General features: G+C 49.5%; 1 pseudogene; it reads left to right on the plus strand.

Moving 5' to 3' along the window:
* LOC130543806 (ubiquitin-like-conjugating enzyme ATG3) overlaps positions 1 to 19,791 on the plus strand; it is a 91,273-nt pseudogene extending 71,482 nt beyond the window's left edge.
* The last annotated feature ends 505 nt before the right edge of the window (positions 19,792 to 20,296 follow it).

Below are 20,296 nucleotides of genomic sequence, written 5' to 3' on the forward strand. Positions count from 1 at the left end.
CAGGGGACTCCTGGGAATGGGCCACCCTCAGTGACAACAGAAGCCCATTTCTGGTGGTACCTCCATTACAGAGCCACTCCAGTGACCTTGGCTGACCCCAGAGAACTTCAGAGACCAGGAAACTGACCTTGCTTGAATCCTGTTATAGGCTGAACTTTGTTTGCTCAAAATTCCTATACTGAATTCCTCCCCAGTCCCTCAGAATGTGACTGTCTCTGGTGAGAGGGTCTTTAAAGAAGTGATTAAGGATGAGGTCATTAGTCCTAATTCCATACAACAGTGTCCTCATAAGAAGGGGAGATTAGGACAGATACACACAGAGGGAGGAGCACATGAAGATACGAAGAGAGGATGGCTATCTGCACCCAAGGAGAGAGACCCCAGAAGAAACCAACCCTGCCAACACCCTGATCTGGGACTTCCAGCCTCCAGCACTGTGAGAGAATGAGTTTCTGTCTTCGAAGCTCCCCATTCTGGGGCACTTGGTTCTGGCAGTCCTAGCAGATGAATCCAAATCCCAGCCAGTCGGCCAAGTGCACAACTGAGAAGATCCCAGAGGAAGGGGTCTCAGATACACAAAGCCTGGGCCCAAAGGAACAGCTAGTGGAGAAGAAGAGAACCACGTGCATGAGCTTGCCCCTCCTCCAGCCTCTGAAAATGGGGCAAGGAGAAGAAAGGAGGTGGTGTGGCATCAGGGAAAGGAACACACACTTTGCAATCAGACAGAGCGGCCCCGAGGCCCAGCTCCACCACTGACCTGTTGTGTGACTTTAGACAAGTCACCTCACGGCATCTTTAACACGAAGACAGTAATAATATTCACACCGGAACATCGTGAGGATTCAAGCAGCTTAACGGATAGGAATCTCTTAGCTCGATGCTTAGTGAGTTAGTGGGTGGTGGTGGTGGTGCTATCACTGTATGCTGCTGTTCTGTTTTTCTGATGCTCACGAGAAAAAGACAGAGCCAGAGAGCATTCGTTCAGATTTTTATAGAAAAATGAGCCCATGACCTCTGGGGCCACCACTATGGCCCACTTGGCCTCTAGTTCTATGACCCTGGTGACTCTCATGGCTTCTCTGAGTCCTACTGTCTACACGTACGCATTAAGGCCAACAATGTGTGCCTCACCTGCCCCCACTGGGGTGCTACTGGGGAGGGCCTCGAGTGCACTGGTTAGCACCCCACACACACGGAAGGGGTCGCCACTGTGGTCAGCCCCAAACTCCGCACCTGCAATTTGAATCGTAACCTAAGTGGAAGAGACAGAAAGTGCATCTCTCGCTGACCTTCTGGCGAAGTGAGCCCAGGCCTTCCCTGCAAGCAGCAACACAAACTCTCCTCCAGTTGCCCCAGCCCTGGGATCAGAGCCTTCCCTCAGCAAATCATGGCAATAAATATGGTCTGAAGCAACTCCAGCTCTTACAGCCTTAATAAATGGGTTGCCATAGTGGCAAATTCAGACGCAGAGAGCATCTTTTCAATAAAGGCTGAGAGGGTTATTAATAACGTTAATGTAGTGCCTCACGAAGTCACAGCCTCCCAGAGCAGGCCTCTCGCCGTCCTCCCCGGCCCGTCTCTTCCAGGACTGGCCAGCAGGTCTGCCTGGCTGTGGCCGCTGTGGGGTGTGACCTGGGAGAGGCAGAAACGCCAGGCTGGAGCAAGGGGACTGGGGACAGAGCCGGCGGGACACCCGGCAGGAGTTCACAAGGAAGAATGTCCCCGCTATTGGACCACACAGTGACCTTTCCAGCACCCGCTTTTGACGGGTGCAGCAGCATAGCGGAGAGGTTGAGAGCGCACTCTTTCAAGGTGAACAGAGCGGGGCTCGAACCCCAGTGGGGCTCCCCCTCCATGCCCTCCCTGGCTGTGTTATGTACCACGTGCAAAGGCCCTGGCACTCCCCCAGCGACTTACCCCGACTGACTGCTCATTTCGCAGAGTGCTGGTGCTCATCACAGCGGCTCACCAAGCGGCTCCAGCGCTCTCCACCACCCAAGCCTGCGGCGAAGCTGGAGCCCTTCTTTTGGGCGGGGCCGATAAATTCTGAGCAGAAATGACACGTGTCGCTTTTGGTCAGGCACGTCACCATTCCCATGAGACTCTTGAGAATCCTCCTCTTCCTTACAAAGACTCAGGATGGTGGGCGGCCCGGGGCCCGGGTCCCAGAAGGACGGATGGGCAGGTGCTTCCAGGCCAACCCAGAAGGACACAGAGCCTTGGCTGTTTTAAGCAAGGAGTCATGGGGCACCTGGGTAGCACAGTCGTTAAGCGTCTGCCTTTGGCTCAGGGTGTGATCCCGGTGTTCTGGGATCGAGCCCCACATCTGGCTCCTCCTCTGGGAGCCTGCTTCTTCCTCTCCCACTCCCCCTGCTTGTGTTCCCTCTCTAGCTGGCTGTCTCTCTGTCAAGTAAATAAATAAAATCTTAAAAATAAAAAAGATAAGAAAGGAGTCACATACCTTTTGGGGCTTTGAGAGCCAGCTGGTTTCTCTTGCCACCGCCTGGCCCTGCCAGTGTAGCACAAAAGCAGGCAGGGACAGGGGGGCCTGACTGAACAGGTAATGGGCAGGATTTGAACCATGGGCCATGGTTTGCCGAACCTCGTTTGAAGTCATGAAGATTTGTTGCTTTGAGCCTGTCCTGACCGATAGCCCCTTATCCCCTTCCGGCCAGCCTCTATTGTTCATTCCCTTAGTACATGTATCATCCACCTTCCCCGAGTACCATGTAAGCACAGGGAGGTCAGAGGTCCACTGTATCCCCAGCTGCATGCAAGTGTCTAGAATAGAGTAGATGCTCAGTAAGTCTCCTTAAACAAATAAGTGTTAAGGCATTAGGCAGGTGACCGTAAGTAAGTCACTTAACCTGCTTGAGCCTCAGGTTATTCAACTCGTAATGCACGTTAAGTGTGCAACGTATAAGAAGTGTTCCATAAGTGGTAGCTGCTAGTTTTTTGCCATGTCTGGAACAACACCCTGCCAAGTCCAGCTCTGTAGCCAACTCTTTGCCTGCCTACAACTCAGGCTTCTCCTCTGTAAAATGGGGACAGAGATCCTGAGAATCAACATTAATTAAAGTGGATGTGAACCTGCACGTGGAGAGATTACTTCCTGGGGGAAGTGGAGAGATTACTTCCTGGGGACATGGAGAGATTACTGCACGTGGAGAGATTACTTCCTGGGGACATGCCCTCTAAATCAGGAATTGGCCAACCACTGCCCATGGACCCAAACCATGGGCTGACGCTTTTTATAAATAAAGTTTTATTGAAACACAGCCATGCTCATTTGCTTCTATGGTGTCTACAGCTACTTTCACTCGACAGTGATACAGTTGAGTAATTACAACAGAAACTGTAGGGTCCTCCAAGACTAAAATATTTGTCACTTGGCACTTTACAAAAAATGGTGCCGACCTGCACTCCAAATGACAACGAAATCAAGAAAGACAAAGGCCTGTTGTCTTTCTCTACCAAACTTGTGTTTGCAAAGTGCAAAGGCTGTCATTTTTATCCGCCAGATTTTATTCTGGAAGACTGAAGGCAGCACTACCCCTCGAAGAGAGCTTCGGCAGTCCTGTCTCTATCACACAGTAGACCCTATCCTACCCATCTGTGTCCACCCATCGCAGGATAGCAAGGCCATGTCTGTCACTCATCTGGCCATTTATTTAGTCATTTGTCCAACATTTACTGATCACTTATGATTCTATGGTGAATAAAACCAACTCTGACCGGTTAGGAGATGGTCCAGGAATTCCAACCCAGAGTTTGTCATTTCTTTCCCCTCTATGACGTTGCCTCCCACTCAGAGAATTACGACTCCATCTAACAGGAGGATTGCATCACTCACATGTCTCCGTTCTCCCCTCAAGGATACAGTACATAAATATATATTACGTGTGTTTTGGGATTACTCAGTGGGAGTGCCCACGACAGATGTGATTCCTGTCTTCACGGGGCACGTAACAGATGCTCAACAAATATATGTGAGTGAACTCATTGCCCAGACGTCCTGCTGGAATTTAGATTCACTTGGCCACGCTGTTTGCCTGTCAAGGCAGCACTGTGTGGCAGAAGGGCCTTTAGAAGCCACGAGAAGTCAAAGAAGTAGTCTCATCCTATGATACACCAGCTCTGTGACCTCAGACAAGTCACTTAATCTCACTGAACTTAAACTTTCTGCCTGTGCGCTGTACCAACAATCCACACAGAAGCCACAGGGATTCCATGAGACTGTGCTCAGAGAGTCCCCAGGACTGGCCTGGCACTTAGTGCCGAGAGAACAGCCAGAGGTAATAATGGCTAATATTTATCAAATGCCTGGTCAGTGCTCCCCACAGCTCTTGGCACCTCACAAAGCTCACAGCCAGCCTGTGAGACAGGAACCGTGATCACCCCCGGGTTACAACTGAGGAAACTAGCAGAGAAAGACTGAGCAACGTACCCAAAGTCCCACAGCCACGAAGCGAGAAGTCAGCCACTAAGGGCCCAATAAACCCTGGCTCCCTCCCTCTCCTCCTCCCCATATCTGCTGAAGAGGAGCACTCCCTTCCATGAACGTCCCTGCTTCATCAAGAGCCTTTCTTTCATAACCCACTCTCGAACCAGACCACACAGCCAGCTCCCTCTCAGCTCCAGTGGTTTCAAGCTGGGTGCTCCAGGCCCTCAGGTCCTGCTCTGACGTCTGGGGATGCTGTGGGGCAAAAAGGAGGCAGCCAGATGCTCCTTTCTATCTTCCCCGTGTCTCTCAGAGACCATGGGTGTCTTCACCTGTCAGAAAACCTATAGGACAGCAACTCCTTTCCTGAGTCTTCTGGGAAGACCATTGCCCGGCCTTGGGCACATTTCTAGAATGTGGTCTGTAACTGGAAGGTGATTTCTCGAGATCCAGAGTCCTCTGAGTACACCTAGAGATGCCACCTTTCTTCTAGTGACCTCCGCCATCGTGGAATTCAGCACCACTTAACTGTGCCACGGCAGGGAACGACCGCCCCATGACAGGAAAGGCCTAAGAGCTGATTCCGGAGCCTCCAATATTGCGTGATGTTGGGCAAACTGTTTAATCGCACCGTGGCTCAGTTTCCCCCCTCTGCAGGCAACAGCACGAACCTAAAAAAAAATGACTGATCATAGCAAAGACAGCACCTAGCGCGATGCCCGGTGCCCAGAGTAAGCACTGAGTAAATGTAGGCAGACGGTTAAAGTGGGTGCCTCTGTGATAATTCAGCTTCAGAGACACATATAAGATCAGAAATAAAGATAATCACAATACCAACAGCTACTGTACCTCCACTCGATGCCACACACTGCGCTAAGCTCTCCACAGGCCACTTTCTCTTCTTCTCCTGGTGGCCAGCTTTTGGGGTAGCCACAACTGTGGTTCCGCAAGAAACTGCAATGCGCCGAGATCACACAGCCAATGGTCGCAAGGTCAGCGTGCAAACCCAGGCCTCTCCTACTCTAGACCCGGAGGGCTAAGCCGCTGCTCTCCACCGCTTCGTGGGCTGACACCCTCCCAGGGCCTACCCAGACCCAGCCCCGTGGGAGCCCAGCCTCCCCCACAGCCCCCAGGACCCCTCCTGTCCAGCCTGGCACTCTTCGATCTCCTTCCTGCTTCCTGAGCTGATGCCCGAGAAGTGACCCACTCCTTGCAGGGCCCCCGCAAAGCCCTCCGCCTGACCCCCATGTAATGAAGGGAATTAATATGGCCGAGCCTCCAGCCCAGCCGAGCGGCTTCCCAGCAGCCCTGGCCAGGCCTCTAATTGATTAGGCCATAAAGCCTGGGCACTAAATTGAAAGGAGCCGCACTAATTCTCTTTTATGTTAAATTTCTGTCTTTCCCCTTTATCGAATCCCGCGCCCAATGTCCCCTTCCCTCCCCATCGCGGGCTTGCTGTGGGCCTGTTTTTTCCGTGCACAGATTAAGTACCTAATCAAAATCTTGTCTCCCCTAATGGCATAAAATTGAAAGATAGATATTGCACTTTACACAGCTGATTAAACACTCGAATGTGGCTAAATGCTTAAAGGGCTTGTTACATTAACTAACTCTGTCATCTGCCCACTGTCTTATAATTGCGTGTGCTCGAGCAGCTTCAGGGGAGGCACACACAGCAGGACAGCCTTCCAGCCCCTTCCCAGGGCCTCCTGCACCATGGCTAAGCGGAGGTTCAGGGAGTCAGAGCCCGGCAGTGGCCACAGGGCTCCCCTCTGGCTTTGGGCGGCAGCGACAGGGAGGTCGGATGCCCCCTCCATGCCCAGGCAGCGAGTGCCCTCCCCTTCCACTGCCGCGACCCTTCCCACCCCTCACCCCCACACCAGCACCTGGCTCTTGCCTCGGAGAGTGTAAACATCCCCCCAGCCCCCTCTCAGAGTGTGTACGGCCAGCAGTGTCCTGCTCATCTGCAAACCCTTTTGAACCTTGATATCCCTCCCTCCATCACCCCCAGGCACTCCAACCTGCCTGTTCCGAGGCAACAAGGAAGCTAGAGAGCTCTGACCGTGAAATCTGGCAGGGGTGGGGATGAGGCGTGAGGGGACTGACACACACCAAGCTCCTGCCTGCTCCTGACATGTTGTCTCTGTCTTAAGTCAGATACCCCGGACCTCCGTCACGTGACTGGCAGGGTTCTCCAGAGAAACTCAGCTGATAGGAGATAGATGATAGATGACAGATAGATCGATAGATTGAGATAGGGAATTGTCTTACACAATTAAGGAGGATCACAAGTCCAAATCTGCAGTGTGGGCCGGCAAGACCCAGAAGAGCCAACGGTGTAGATGAGGTCAAAGGCTGTCTGCTGGGGAATTTCCCCCTTGACCACAGAGGCCCGTCGTTTTGCCCTATTCAGGCTTTCAACTGATTGGATGAGGCCCACCCACATTATGGAGAGCAATCTGGTTTACCCAAAGCTCGCCTATTTAAATGTTTATCTCAATCAGTCAATCGATCAATCAATAAAATGGTTATGTCATCCAAAACCCCTTCCAAGTTGACACATAAAATTAACCATCACACAGGGAGGAAAGACACACACAGGAAACAGAGCTACCTAAGTTCCCACAGCAAATTAGTGCAGCACTGGGTCTTGAACCCACTTGTCCTGACCCCCTTGGTTCTCAGCACTGTGGCTCATGTCAGAGGATGAAAGAACGGCAGGCACAAGCCCACTGCTCAGGCTGCCAGGAAGCCGCCTTTTCTGTCACAGCTTCCAGCCCAGGGAAAACGCATGTTCTATGAGGAAGCAATCGAGCATGGGGAGTTTCCCGGCACGAGAGCTAAGGAAGAGTGTAGACTTGAGTTGCATCTGACTGGTTCAACCCCAGCCTACTTGTCTTTGCAGAGACCTTGGCATATTTCTTACTCTTTCCATGCTTCCATTTCTTCATAGTTAAAATAGGGATGCTACCAGGCCTTCAACGAACATTTACTGAACACCATCTGTATCTATATGCCAAGTTCCAAGCAAGGCATGGACGTTTCACAGGGAAAATGCAAGCCATTCCTGTCCTCACAGAGCTTACAGCAGATATGAGAAGAAAGGCAAAAATCATCAAAGCAGTGTCACTAAGTATGTGACAAACTGTGAATAAATAACAGTGATAGCACTCCTAGGGGCTTCACTATGAAATAATGGGGTGGGGGGTCCCGCAGGCAGGGTGACCAGGAGAGTTCCTCAAGGTGACACTAAGCTGAGGACTGAAGGATCAGAAGCAGCCAGCCACGTGGACATCAGGAAAAGGAGTCATGGCAAAGGGACAGCAAGTCCAAGGATTCCAAGATGGGATAACCAGTGTGGCTACAGAGAGGGGAGCTGGGAAAGCAGTTTCAGTCTTGCCTCTGTGTTCTCCCAGTGTCAACCCGCAGGCACTGGTCACCAATCAGAGCCTCAGTCTCCTCAACTGTAAGCTAGGAAGCACCACACAGGGCCACGGGGAGGATCCAGTGGGAGGACGTCTGTCCCGTGCCTGCCTTGGCAAGAACTAGGTGCCCAAGACCCAGGAGCCCAGCACTGGGAGGGCCTTGACGTCATTCAAACCCACTCCAGGTAAGAGAGGAAGGAAATCTTTATCCCTTCTCCTCTTTCTCTGTCTCCTGTCTCTGTTCCTTGACCTCCACTTTCCTCTGCAGCCTGCTTTATCCTCCTCCTTCAGACTGGCTTCCTCCACTGTGTCTGCCCACCCACCTCCCACCTGCCATGCAATAATTCCAATCAATTAAGTTGTCACGACACTGACTCAGCCCCAGCTGGACATGAACTTTCGGCCTGAATGCCTGGCACCACCAACTCCTGTCTCTACACCTTCAAGTTAAATTCTTGAGAGGGGATCCAAGTGTCTTCTCCTCTGACAACTGACAAACAGGGCTTAGCAGGTGCCGCTCAGCCCAGGCAATATGGCCAGAAGGAAGAATGGAGCTGTGGGCGCTACGGGCAGCCAATGGGGGAGATCCTTCTGGCAGGGCTTGCAGCCATCTACAGCTGGAGTCAGAAAAGACATTGGCCTTTGGCTCCAAGAAGAGACACTCTAGTCCCACTGGATCACACCTCCCAGGCCATCCTCACCCTCCTGCCACACTCACCAGATGCCAGGAAAATTCAAGGATCCTGTCCCTTTTTAGAGTCAACCTCCTTACAAGAGCTATGCTTGAACCAGACTCTTGATGGCTCTTAACCATGTACTCTCTATGGGCCTGTGGGAACCACAGCCCTCCATCTGTGGAAGCTTCCTCCCTGTCTGTGGGAGCCTCCTCCCTCTGCCTGTGGAAGCCTCTTCCCTCTGTCTGCGGGAACCTCCTCCCTCTGTCTGCGGGAACCTCCTCCCTCTGTCTGCGGGAACCTCCTCCCTCTGCCTGTGGAAGCCTCTTCCCTCTGTCTGCGGGAACCTCCTCCCTCTGTCTGCGGGAACCTCCTCCCTCTGCCTGTGGAAGCCTCTTCCCTCTGTCTGCGGGAACCTCCTCCCTCTGTCTGTGGGAACCTCCTCCTTCTGCCTGTGGAAGCCTCCTCCCTGACTGCTGAAACCTTCTTCTTATCTGTGGGAGCCTCCTGCTTCTGTCAATGGAAGATTCCTCCCTGTGTGGAAACCTGCTGTCTGTCTGTGGGAGCCTCCTCCCCCTATCTGTGGGAACTTCCTCCCTCTGTCTGCAGGAACCTTCCCTCCCCACCCCCCCAGCCGTCCCTCCTCACTGCAGCCTCTGTGGAAAGTGTTCACCTCCCCAATGGCCTCCTTTAAATAGCTCGATTGAAGGGATTATGGACTCCTCACTAAGTGCTTCACATTAAAGATTCATAGAGGCACAATATATATTTTAATAAGGCAGGTTGTACAATAGAGAATTCAACTCTACACAAAGCACACGGCCGAGAACCGGGGCGAAGCGCCTCAGGGATCTGCGGGCACCATGGCTGGGTGCAGAGGAATGTGGAGGTTTGGGAACCTCTTCTCCCCACACCCTGGACTCCCCCCACCCTGACTGAGGAGCCGCCCTGAAAGCTTCACACACGTGTGTGCACACACACTCACATGCACGTGCGTGCATACTGACACACACTTTCATAAGCAAACACGTAGAAGTACATGCATTTATGCATCCCTACACATGCACACACTCATGCACACTTACATGCACAGTCACACATGTGCACACTTTTACACACTCCCACACACAGTGGCGTGCACACACAGGCACAGTCACACATGTGCAGACTTATACGCATTCCCACACACACAGTAACGCGCACACACACAGGCACAGTCACACACGTGCACACTTATACACACTCCCCCCCCACAGTAACGCGCACACACACAGGCACAGTCACGCATGTGCACACTTATACACACTCCCCCCACACACACAGTAACGCGCGCACACACAGACACGGTCACACATGTACACACTTATACACACTCCCACACACACAGGCACAGTCACACATATGCACACTTATACACACTCCCACACACACAGTAACGCGCGCACACACAGGCACGGTCACACATGTGCACACTTATACGCATTCCCACACACACAGTAATGCGCACACACAGGCATGGTCATACATGTGCACACTTATACACACTCCCCCACCCCACAGTAACGCGCACGCACACAGGCACAGTCACACATGTGCACACTTATACACACTCCCCCCCCCACAGTAACGCGCACACACACAGGCACAGTCACACATGTGCACACTTACACACACTCCCCCCCCACAGTAACGTGCGCACACACAGACACGGTCACACATGTGCACACTTATACACACACTCCCATATGCACAGTAATACGCACATTCACACACCGTAAGAGTGCGTTTAGCCACACTCACCAGACTTACAAGAAAACAACAGTAACGACTACCAGCGGCAGGCCCTCCAGATGCACTGGCTCCTCGATGTTCCTGAGAAGGGTTTCGACATCCATTTCACACGGACAAAAATGATCCGCAAAACCTTGGCAAATTCACCTACTCAAGGTCACACAGCCAGTAGTGGCTGAGGCAGCATTTGAACCTAGATCCCACCAACTCCAAAGTCCATGCTCTCAACCACTGAAAGCATGGCCTCCTTACAAACTGTCATGCAGAACCACCTCAGATCCTTTCTGGAAAGGCAGGAGGGGATGAGGGAAAGGATAAATAAGCCCGCATTCAGATATCCACAAAGTCCCAGTGACACCCTCGTGTGGACACACACTCCCTGACCCGTCCTGTTTCACGTAACTATGTATCATGCAATTAGTTCTACCCACTGGTACAGACCCAAGAACCCACACACTACACCTACACACACACGTGCATGCTCGTGCACACACACACTCATACACACAGAAAGGGTGACCAACCTCCCCGATTTTCCAGGACTGAAGAATTTCCTGGGACACGGACTTTCAGGGCTAAAACATGGACGGCTCCAGGAAAACCAGCATGAGTTGGTCAGTCTACACACAGGCACACACCCGGACACTCTTGGATACCATGCCCACACCCAGAAGTGCTCGGCCACTCATGAAGCTCGGCCACTCAGAACCCTGCCGGGGGTAGCAGGGTTTGGGGTTGGAGATAGGGAGAAGAGGGTCCTTAGTCCTCTACCTTCGATGTTTCAGGGCTGCCCTGAGTTCACCTACTTGGTTCATCCTCTCTGCCCTCCTCCTGACCTGCCCTGAGGCCCATCTTGTCTTCCCTCAGGATCCCAGGAAGCTTGGCACAAATCAGGGCCATGGGGCCCATGCATTTTAAGGAAGCAGGAAACTTGGCACCCCAGATTCACCCATCGTTGAGCTCAAGAGACAGGATGAATCTCCCAGATCCCTGCTTGGTCCTGGAAAGCTGGGCCTCTGCCCATCACACCATGGCAGGCATGCAAGCAGCCCATGCACTTGCCTCCCTCCCTCAAGCAGGGCCTGGAACCCACTCGCTGGCCCTCCTCACCTCAGCAACCACAGAGAGAGAAAGCGGAGGGAACTGTCGCTCTCCAGGACCTCCATGGAACCTGGCTGATTCGGGCTTCACTCCTGGCACAGCCCCTGGTTGGTAGCAGGACTGGGGGAAGTTATTTATTCTCCAAAGCCATCTGCATCAGCAGCCCAAGCCTTGAGACCTTTGACTCGGGCAGCCCCTCCCTGACATATCTGGGATCCTCGTTGCCTCTTACCACCCTTGGCTGTGCCGCCATCATCTGTCACCTGGACTACTGTGCTGGCCTCCAAATAGGCTTCCCACAGAGTTTCTTCCCAACCACACAGCCAAAGAGCCTGCATTTGATGGCTTTATTGAGGGATAAGTGACATATGATAAACCGTACATATTCATATTTAAAGTGTACGATTTGTTAAGTTTTGACACATGGGTGTATACATGTGCTTACTTGCAATCCATTGATCTTTCTTGGTAAAGTCTCTATTCAAATCTTTTGCTAATTTTCTGCTGGGGTGTTTCTTTCCTTCATGCGCAGTTTGAGACTTCTTTATATATTCTGGATACTAGTCCTTTAGCAGATTTATAATTTGCAAAGCTTTTCTCTCCATTTGCAGCTTGTCTTTTCATTCTCTTGATAATGTCTCTTGAAGATGAAATATTTTAAATTTTGAAGTTAATTTGTTCATTTGTTCTTTTATGGATCACACTTTTGGTGTCTTACCTAAGAAACATTTGCCTAACCCAAGGTCACAGATACCTTCTTCTGTTTCCTTCTAGAAGTTTTATAGTTTCATGTTTTACAGTTAGATCCATGATCCACTTTAATAAAAATTTCATATATAGTAGAAGGTATGAATCAATGTTTTTTTTTGCATATGGATATCCAAATGCTCTAGCAACATTTATTAGAAAGACTATCCTTTCTCTATTAAATTACCTACACTTCTGTCAAAAATCAGTTGTCCATATATGCATGAGTCCATATCAGGACTCTTCAATTCTATTATCTTTTTTTTTTTAAAGATTTTATTTATTTATTCGACAGAGATAGAGACAGTCAGCGAGAGAGGGAACACAAGCAGGGGGAGTGGGAGAGGAAGAAGCAGGCTCATAGCGGAGGAGCCCGATGTGGGGCTCGATCCCGTAACGCCGGGATCACACCCTGAGCCGAAGGCAGACGCTTAACCGCTGTGCCACCCAGGCGCCCCCAATTCTATTATCTTTATCTGTTTATCTACCTTGACGTCAACACTTACCAGCTTAATTACTGTAGCTTTATAATACATCTTAAAATCAGGTAGTGTAAACCTTCCTCTCAAGGTTATTTTGGCAAAACTAGAACCTTAGCATTTCCATGAATTTTAGAATCAGTGTGTCCATTTTTATCAGAATTGTGTTAAATTTATAGATCACGTGGGTAAAAACTGACATCTTAGCAATATAGACCTCTGACCCAGAACAAGGTCTACCACTTTATTTAGATTTTCTTTTATTTCTCTTAGCAATATTTTGTAGTTCAGTGCATAGATCTTTCATACCACTTATCAGATTTATCCATAAGTATTTCATAGTTTTTATTCTTTTGTAGATGCTATTGCCATGTTAATTTCAGTTTATAATTATTCAATGTTAATATGTATAAGTACAACTGATTTTATATATTGATTTTGATATCAGTATATAAACTATCATCCTGTGTCCCCTGTGCTTTGTATCTTGTACCCCACAACCTTACTAAACTCGCTTGTTAGCTCTCATAGCTTTTTTATAGATTCCATGGGGTTTTCTATATAAACAACATGTCATCTGCAAATAAAGATAGTTTTACTCTCTCTTTTCCAATGCAGATACTTATGATTCTGTCTTGCCAAATTGCACTGTCCAGAACCCACAGCACAATGTAGAGTAGACTTTAATGAGGGCAGTCTGACATCTTGGGGGAAACATCTGACTCTCTTGGGCTTCAACTATGGACCATCTCTTAGGTGATGGATGAATGAATGAACTGGGTGGGGCTAGGTTGTCCACAGGAATCTTCCTAAATTTTCTGGAAGAGTTTATGTAGAACTGGTATTATTTCCTCCTTAAATGTTTGATTACATTCACCAGTGAAGCCATCGGGGCCTGGAGTCTTCTTTGTGGAAAAATCTTTAACTACGAATGCAATGTCTTTAGCAGATATAATGCTATTCAAATTTTATTGATTTTTCTCTATTGTTTTTCTGCTTTTTAATTTCATTGATTCCCACTCTGAACTTCATTATAATTTCCTTTCATCTGCTTATTTTGGATTAAATTTGCTCTTTTTTTTTCTAGTTTCTTAAGGTGGAAACTGAGGTCACTGACTTGAGATGTTTCTTCTTTCCAAAATAGACACTTTGTACTATAAGTATCCCTGTAAGTACTGCTTTAGCCTCATTGCACAAATTTACACACATTGTTTTAATTTTCACTTTGTTAAAACTACTTTCTTACTTCCTTCTTTGACCCATGGTTTATTTAGAAGTGTGGCATTTAGTTTCCAAATATTTGGGGATTTTCCAGAGATCTTTCTGTTATGGGTTTCTAATCTAATTCCACTCTGGTCAGAGAAGATATTATGTATGACTTGAAGCCTTTTAAATTTCTCAAGACTTTATATCCATCTGATGGCCCAGAATGGAGTCTATCTTGGTAAATGTTCCAGGTGCACTTGAAAAGAATGTGATTTCTGCTCTTGCTGGAGGGACTATTCTACAAATAAATGTCAATCGGTTCAAATTGGCTAATAGTGTTAAAAATGGTAGCATTCCAGGACAGGAGAATCCTGAGTCCCAGAGTCAAAGACAAAGGCCAGGAACTCCATCACTGGGCTTTGTATAAATGAGAAACAAATTTGTAGTCCCTGGCACCCTTGAGATCTAGATTTTACTTGTCACTGTTACACAGCCTGCTCATGCAGTCTCTCTCTACTGAAGGGCATTATTCTCGCTCCTCATTCTCCAGGTGGAAAACACAAGAAATATGGGAGGGGGGAAAGTGTCTTTTCCCACTGGAATACTACAAAATTAGCTGTGGCCAGAATTACCTATTTAAATATCTTTCTCCTCTTGTCTCACAATCTTGTCTCTCGCCCTTGTTTTTGTACAAAATTTATCAACCATCTGTTTGTGATAATGACAGGATGTTGGGTCCAACACTTTGCCCAGGGAGAAGTTTAGGAGGGGGCATCCGGCTACCTCGAATCCTTCAGGGGAGTCTTGTTAATGCCTGTGAGCTGCCCCCTTCCACTGTCCTCTACGAGCCTGTCTCGAGCAGGCTTCTGCTATGACCATTTGCCAGACAATGGGTGAATGAATGGCTACATGAATGAATTGGGTATGGCTAGGTTGTCCATGGAAATCTTCCTAAATACAAGTAGACCAGAAAAGGTCCCCAGCAGGTACATGGGGTCATCCTCAGACTCATGTCCTAAGCTGTGACAGGTGAGTTACGTTTTAGAGACCTCACAACTCTTATATTCAAGAATCGTCTCCAAATGATGGTTCCTGCCCAACGCTCAGCCACGAGGGCCTCCACAGAAAATCCCTGGGGCAAAAACCCATCTCCTATAATATGGCAGAATAAGTATTGGAATGAGACTCCCTGCTAACAACTAAAAATACTGAATCAAATATATTTTGTAAATCTTCCTAAAACCATGATGGGAATTATCAGACCAAAATCTAAGGGAAGGTTGGACCCCTGAGAGGTGTGGAATACAGAAGCAGCTTCTGCCCTGAGAGTATTTACCAAACCTGAACAATTTAAATTTCCATTTTCAGAGCCTCATGGAATGTGGGGGACAAAAGACAAAGCCTGAAGCTCACTCAAGGCTGTGAGTCTATGAGGAGACCATCCTCCATCACGTTGGTGTCTCAAAGGCCTAGACTGGCCATGAAAGGACAAATGCCAAGCCCTACAGCACCCAGAAGACCCGAATGAAAAGTCACTTGACACTGAGCAGAGCAAGACTGGGTAGAGTCCTAAAACAGTGGTACCAAAAGCCAGCCCCCCAGTGACCTTGCCCCTCAAAGTAAAGCTCCCGGTGGTCCAAAAAACCCATAAGCCATACGTTTAGTTCACAGTGACCCCACATCCTCAAGATGTGGCTGAATCATATGCAAATATTCTCTGGAGTGATGTGCCCGCAAATATTCTCCCAAACATTTAGTCTAGGCCACACATATTCTCCCAAAATAATTTCCCAACGGGATCCCTAGGACAACACTTGGACTCCCCACATGCGAGGCCACGAGCTCCAACTAACATCAAATCATCTGGGATGCATCCCTCCGTCCCCCCAGCCAGCGTGGAATTGAGTCTAGGTCAGGCCTAGACTCCAGGGCATCTCTGTTGGATTCATGAAGAGAAGGTTTGATAGAAATTTATACAGGCAGCAAGACTCGGGGAAGATGATTAAAACCACCCAAGATAGCACCATTCTGAATCTCCCTCAAGTATTTCAGAAGGCACCAATTACCTAAATGCAATTGATATGCTGATTACAAATCGTTCCTATTTATTGATTAAAATAATAAGCAAATCTTGGTTGGCCTGATTCCAGTTACTATATATACTCAAAGTAAGAAACCTACAGCCATGAAAATATCATCAATCATTACGTTTCTTCACTAAGTCAGACTTTTCGATGCAGATCTGTCCTCTGCATGTGTGCCCTAGAAGGTGGACCCCTGGTTACACCATTCCCAGCATACACTTTCCCTTGTTTCACTCTCGCTTTAGGAAAACCCCTTTGGTTTGCTTTTAAGCAAACCTTAAGACTAGAATTTGGGTACAAGTTATTTGTTTGAGAGGTGATTTCAAAAAATACTGTGAGGGTTGAGAAAGAGATAGAGAGGGAGAAAAGCCAAAGAAGGGTATGTTAATGAACAGCCCGAATGGGGCTCAGTCCCTCTGGGGCTCCTTAGAGACACTGCTGAGAGCACAGCTCAGAGTTGTCCTACTGGCAGGCAAAGCTGGGTTATTTATTCACCAACTCCCACCCCACCCCCCTTTGGTTGAGGGCTGCTCCCGGGGCATTAACTCCCCCACACCTCTGACCAGCCCCATTTGCAGGCTAAGCCACTCCCTCAGGCAGGACACATCCTCCAGCAGAAACAGGAACGTGGAGAAGACCAAGGGGATACAGACAGGGCACCAACCATATCTGCACAGAACTCCTCCACCAGAGTCAATGGTCTACCACTACTGGCCCAGCTGGGTAGGACATCAGCCAGAGGGGAAATCTAGTGTGGGCGAGTCACCCACTCATTCTTTTACCTGCCCAACCAGAAATTACCAAGTAACCACGAGGCCCCAGGAACTCTGCCAGGCACTGGTTATGAAGTAGACCCTGGACGAGCATGGCCTCTGGACTCAAGTTCCTTACAATCTAGTGGGTGCTCCTCAAGCTCCCTCACCTCTATGCCACGCAATAAGCACTGAGACCAGATGGCATCATGTTTAAGATCCTGGGCCCTGGAACCAAGGAGATCACGGTTCTGGGTGACCTGGAGTAATTCACCAACCCCATGGAAACGCATTCTGTTTATCCGTAAAATAGAGCTACAGGAACTGTCGGGAAGACCAAAGACAACAACTCACATGAAGCATTTAACACAACACCTGGCACTCGGAACCAGATCTGCTGAAGAGGAGAAGGAGGAAGAGGAGAAAGATCCGGGACCTATCTCTGAGGGGCTCCGAAGCTAAAGGAGACACGAGCCCACGGACAGATAATCATAACGCAACACAGACATGCGCTGATCCAGGTCCTATTGCTATGTATGAACTATTTTATTATGCTCATGCCTTCTGTGGGTTGGGAATTCAGACGGGAGATCAACTGGGATGATGGAAGGATGAGAGTGACTCCATGATGGGGTAGGAATCACCTAGAGCATGGGCTGGCAAACTACAGTCCATGAGCCAAATCTGGCCACGCCCAGCCATTTCTGTTGGGTCTAGAGATGGTTCTAATGGCGACAGCACACTTGAGTGGCCACAGCAGAAACTTCGTGGCCTCTGCCCAACCAAAACTATTTACTCTCTGGCCCTTTACAGGAACCTTTGCTGCCCCCTCATTTGCAGGCACTTCCTCCTCGTGATTGGCAGTTGATGCCGACTGTCCATTCGGCCCCCCACTGGGCTGTCAGCTGGACTTCTCCACATGGCCTCTCACCTGGAGCCGATCCAGGTTCCCTCTCAGCAAGGTGGCTGTGTCCCAACAGTGAGCATCCCAAGACACCAAGGTGGAGGCCGCCTGGCCTTTTTATGACCCAGCCTCAGCAACCACACAGCATCAGTTCCATGCTATCCTATTGGCCAAGACAATCACAAAAGCCCACCTGGGCTCAAGAAAAAAGGACAGAGACCCCACCACTCGCTGGGGAGAGTGACAAAGTCACATTGTAAAGGGGCCTATGGGATGGAAAATATTGTTGCCGCCCTCTTTCGAAAATATGATATTCTAACACATTGGGGCTTTGAAAAAATGGCATGAAGCAGAAAGGAGAATGCTTCTCAGGAAGGCTGCCTGGAAGAAGTGAGCTTAAGCCAAGGCTAAGAGCATAAATAAGCATCAGCCAGGCAACACTTTTCCTTTGGTGATATTCAAACCTTCTCCATAGCGGCACAGATCTGGGTCATCTGCCTTTGGGAGCATGCCACAAATACGGGCAGGGGAGAGGGCATGGAGGGTCTCCAGTTCTAGAGGGGGGTCTCCAGTTCTAGGCAGCAAAGAAAAATGGACTGGGGCAGATCCCAGCACTATGAAGGACAGAGCTGAAATACATCTATGGCAAAACCATTATCATTATAATAAGAATAACAACTAATATCTGTTGAGCCCTTCGGATGGAGTGAGCACTGTTTTAAGTATGTGATTTAATCCCCCCCCCAAATCCAGTAGGGATTTGTTTCTGGTTTTGTCTCCCTTTTGGTTTGTTTTTGTTTTCGTTTTATTTAATATTGGATGACTTTTAAAGACATTTGTTTCAAGACAAACATATTTCAGATCAAGTCTGACTGCACCCCTTCCACACCTTGGGACAGGGGGCCTCCTGCTAACAGGAATCTGGGGACCCTGCTGGCAGTGCCGTGGTATACTTCCCCCACGGCCGTTAGACACAGCTCACAAAGCCAGGCACGGCCAGAGATAAAGAGTGTTGTTTTTCACGCCTGGAGAACTAAAGTGTTTGACTTACAGGCTAAGTTTCCCTTGTAGCAACTCTTCTGAAATACAGCCCAGCCTATTAGCCGGGAGCACATCCACAGAGCTACCCGAACCAGGGAAACCCTCCTTTTCCCAGCTACGAAAAACAGAGCTGGGGGGAGTAAAGGGCAGAGACAAGCCCAGGCGGCTTGAGATGGACACCCCAGCCAGGCCCTCGGAACCCTGAATGTCTGCTCGGCACCCTCTCTCTACAGTCTTACCTGCAAGGCCTAGCTTACCCTGGGCGGACAGGGCAACTTGTCTCCACCTCTGTGGCCCTAGGCTGTGGGCTACCTGGCCCTGTTACCTCCCTTCTTCAAGGAGGGGGACTCTGTGGGCAGGAGCAAGGCCAGCATCAGGAACTCCTTCTCTAGGAGTCTGCGTGCCTGCACCAGGTCAGGCCTGGTCCATGCTCCATCACCGCTGGGTAGGTGAACAGATGAAAGACTCCATCACTGCCAGCTAGACGAACAGATGAAAGACACAGTCACCTGCTCTTATCACACTGCTAAGTTTATTCTCAAAACTTTGACCTCAGACATTGGCAAGCTCGGCCAGCCATTGCTGCGTGCAGTGCCTGTGACTTCTGTTTGCCCTGGGGTAGCTGTGCCACTCATCTCATTCAGTAGAAAAAAAAGACCTTGGAAAATCTGACTCTATGTTCCTGTCAGTACAGCTGCCCATCAGCAGAGGCCATGGGCAGCTGGACACCCGCCCACACTCCGCACTTGGGATCCAGAATTCTCTGCCCAGGTGAGTCACGGGCAGGTGGGTCATGGGCATGCCCCCCGCTGCAGAATTCAGCTCAGCATCTAGGAGGCAGACCTCTTAGCCTACGCAGCCATATAATCACAGGGAAGCTTTTCTGAGAACCAAGCCTGACATGGGTGAGATTCGATCCAAGATAACATTGTGGATGTCTCATCTGAAAGTCTTTCTCTAAGGAGAGATGTCAAGTATGTCCTCCTTGCCCATTTCCAACACTTAGATAACAGGCTCCATGCCCAGGCCTGGCGTTGCTGATTGGACCAGGTGTCCCAGGCTGGACCAATCGTGGTCACCCCTCAGGATCGTGGGAACCGCACCACGGAGACGGAGACGGAGGCGGTCGGCTGCAGAACACCGTAACCCTTTCCTTCAGAGGAGTTATCTCCGTTTGTCGTGATACACATACTTCTGTGATTATTTGATAAATGAATGAATCACTGAATTCATAAATGAATGAACGGTTGAACTGCAAGGTCAGGTAAGAGTTGAGGTTAGCAGCAGCCCTGAAAACGGAGAAAGAATCCATGGGGCCGTGGACATCGGAAGCCCTGCCAAGGAAGCTGGTCTCTAAGGGGGAATGGAGCAGACAGACAGGAGGCCCATCCATGGTTCCTGCAGGTGGGCTCCGGCAGAGTTCTTGGATGCCCCCAGAAAACCCTCTGTCTGCACTGGCTTGAGTTGGCTTCTGCTCCCCGCAGCTGGTTATCTCCTAAATTTCTTCAGGCTAGACACGTCTCTGCAAACCGAGATGGAGAGAGACAGCCTTCCCTCTGGAAGGCCCAGTAGCCTCCAGGAAGTACACCAAGGCTGGATCTACAGTGGCCCAACATCCTGGAGAAAAATGTAAATACAGCCCGCAGCCAGT

The sequence above is a fragment of the Ursus arctos genome, unplaced genomic scaffold (genome assembly GCF_023065955.2).
Source record: "Ursus arctos isolate Adak ecotype North America unplaced genomic scaffold, UrsArc2.0 scaffold_16, whole genome shotgun sequence".
In the NCBI taxonomy this organism is placed as follows: Eukaryota; Metazoa; Chordata; class Mammalia; order Carnivora; family Ursidae; genus Ursus; species Ursus arctos.